Below are 3287 nucleotides of genomic sequence, written 5' to 3'. Positions count from 1 at the left end.
ACCGATCGCACAGATAATAATATAGTCTACTTGGACCATATGTTCATTCTCGTAATAATAATACTTATGGGTGTGATTATTTGCATGCGGCTATGAAGATCTACAAATGGCCTTTGATGAATCACGTAAAGCTTAAATAGCAGCTCCCCGAAGCGTTGCTCTGCAACGGCATACACAAACCTGAGTTGCATATCGTTACTCTATACAAATGTAAATCCACCCATCTAAGCAAAACTGAGGATATCGAGGAGATACTGAGTAATACAAGGGTTCAGCCACTAAGATGCAGACGAACGAGCGGAATCAGACTCTTTCTTCAATAGTGGCAACCAAAGTTTAATGTCTATTTTTCTGCCAGGCGATGAGTTTGCCACGCATCTAATACCGTGAGGAACCCGTAATAATATTAGAGCGTGCGGTATAGTAAAGTGCGTTGCGATATCAGACTACAGTAAAACGTTGTTCCTGTAACTGGAGAAGGCATGAAGCAACAACAATTATGGACGTAATTTTAGTAGAACAATACACAGATGATTAGTATCATTTACATCTACATGTAAGTGACTGGAATTAATTGAAATGTATGGCAAAGGGATATAGAACCATTTCCAAACTATTTACCTACTCTTGCACACTCGAATAGCACGTGGGAAAAAATGATCAACTAAAGTTTTTCATGTGAATTGTTATTCCTCTTCTTTGGTCTCTGTTCAGGTTGGTGGTATTTTACTACACTGTTGATTGAGATTATGGTGAAACTTCTGTAGATCTCCCTTTCTTTTTGGTCAGCTGTATCATCAACATATCGAAGCCCGCAATCAGGGCGCAACTGCGCGGACTTAAGAACTGTTTCTTCAAATGCCTCCATGAAGATTGCGAGAGAGACTTCACCGTCCGTCTGTTCATAAATTTCCCCCAGCCACCTGAAGTAGTTAGTCGTTAAACAGTGGCGCATTAGTTTGCAGATGTCAGGTGCCACACATTCCTCTAAGATGTTCATCGTGTCTGCCATTCGTGAATATAGACTTCACGTAAAAACTAACCATCAGATCCGTAGCTAAGACACATTTTTCTTTTGAAAGGTCACAAAATGAGTCACTTACGAATGTGTGTGGCTCGCTAGTTGTCGAAGCTTCGTGCCAGTTGTTTTGCTAGTTTGGGGGTCGGTGAATTAATACTATCCACTATGGGCCTTAAAGGAAAATCCTCTTTGTGGACGTTCGCTACCCCGTATGTCTTCGTGCCCATATGATGAAGATCATTCCAGTTCGCTTCAGCAGCGCTTGTGTCGATTTTATTATCTTGGCCGTCGGATCAGCCTCAAGTTTCCTTTAAATAGGTTCTGCAAGGCGATCCTTCATTCGTTTGGTGTAGACTGTTGTGTCCAGTACCACTGTGCGTTGCACTTGTCTGCCTGTATCACTACTAAGTGAGGGTTCTTCAGTTCCGCAATAGCATGGCGTTCCTCCCTTCTGATGTTTTGTTTGCGTGGCTTCGCATGAGTCAGAACTCGAATCGCTTCTTGTCGGATCTTCTCCGCTTCCTCTTGTGGTAGATGACGTACCGAACTCTCAACAGATTCTACGATTTTTTCTTTCAGAACTTGTTTTGCTGCGGGTGAGAAGTTCATCCCCTTAGACAGAATTTGTGTAGATGCGTCGCTTAAGATGTTGCCGGAAGAGGTTGACCACTGTCCGTCACCGACTCTTCACCGTCGATTGCGGTAGCAGTTTGGTGAATTCCCTCATCTGTCGGTCAGTTATATTGTCGCTCGATGTTGTGGCTTGTTCAAGGGTTAACCTGTCGACCTCCTCCCAGTCTTCCATGTCCAGTTTTTTTGTCGGGAAGAGATGCAATTCAAGTAGTTTCCTAAGTACACTACTGGCCATTAAAATTACTACACCACGATGATGACGTGCTACAGACACGAAATTTAACCGTCTGGAAGAAGATGCTGTGATATTAAATGATTAGCTTTTCAGAACATTCACACAAGGTTGGCGCCGGTGGCGACACCTACAATGTGCTGACATGAGGAAAGTTTCCAACCGATTTCTGATACACAAACAGCAGCTGACCGGCGTTGCCTGGTGAAACGTTGTTGTGATGATTCGTGTAAGGAGGAGGAATGCGTACCATCACGTTTCCCACTTTGTTAAAGGTCCGATTGTAGCGTAGCGCGATTCCGGTTTATCGTATCACGGAACGGCGTGCTGGATCCCAACGGCCTCGTATCACTAGCATTCGGAATGACAGGCATCTTATCCGCATGGCTGTAACGGATCGTGCAGCCACGTATCGATCCCTGAGTCGACAGATGGGGACGTTTGCAAGACAAGTATCTGCTCGAACAGTTCGAAGACGTTTGCAGCAGCATGGACTATCAGCTCGGAGATCATGGCTGCGGTTACCCTTGACGATGCATCACAGACAGGAGCGCCTGCGATGGAGCGATCAACGACGAACCTGGGTGCACGAATGGCAAAACGTCATTTTTTCGGATGAATCCAGGTTCTGTTTACAGCATCATGATGGTCTCATCCGTGTTTGGCGACATCGCGGTGAACGCATATTGGAAGCGTGTATTCGTCATCGCATACTGGCGTATCACCCGGCGTGATGGTATGGGCTGCCATTGGTTACACGTCTCGGTCACCTCTTGTTCGCATTGACGGCACTTTGAACAGTGGACGTTACATTTCAGATGCGTTACGACCCGTGGCTCTACCCCTCATTCGATCCCTGCCAAACGCTACGTTTCAGCAGGATAATGCACGACCTCATGTTGCAGGTCCTGTACGGGCCTTTCTGGATACACAAAATGTTCGACTGCTGCTCCGGCCAGCACATTCTCCAGATCTCACAGCAACTGAAAACGTCTGGTCAATGGTGGCCGAGCAACTAGCTCTTGATAAACTGTGGTGTCGTGTAGAAGCGACATGGGCAACTGTACCTGTACACGCCATCCAAGCTCTCTTTGACTCAATGCCCAGGCATATCAAGGCCGTTATTACGGCCAGAGGTGGTTGGTTTGGGTACTGATTTCTCAGGATCTATGAACCCAAATTGCGTGAAAATGTTAGTTCTAGTATAATATATTTGTCCAATGAATACCCGTTTATCATCTGTATTTCTTCTTGGTGTAGCAATTTTAATGCCCTGTAGTGTAGTTTTCTGTTCGTGTTGCGACTTGAGATAGTGTAACCATGTAAGCCCTATGCGCCAATACCTTACGAGGAGGAAAGTTCTGCAGACTAATCAACGTTAAGCAGAGCCTGCACGAACAA

This window comes from Schistocerca piceifrons, chromosome 5, assembly GCF_021461385.2.
Source record: "Schistocerca piceifrons isolate TAMUIC-IGC-003096 chromosome 5, iqSchPice1.1, whole genome shotgun sequence".
In the NCBI taxonomy this organism is placed as follows: Eukaryota; Metazoa; Arthropoda; class Insecta; order Orthoptera; family Acrididae; genus Schistocerca; species Schistocerca piceifrons.
The sequence above is the reverse complement of the archived record's forward strand: the minus strand, read 5'-3'. Positions refer to the sequence as shown.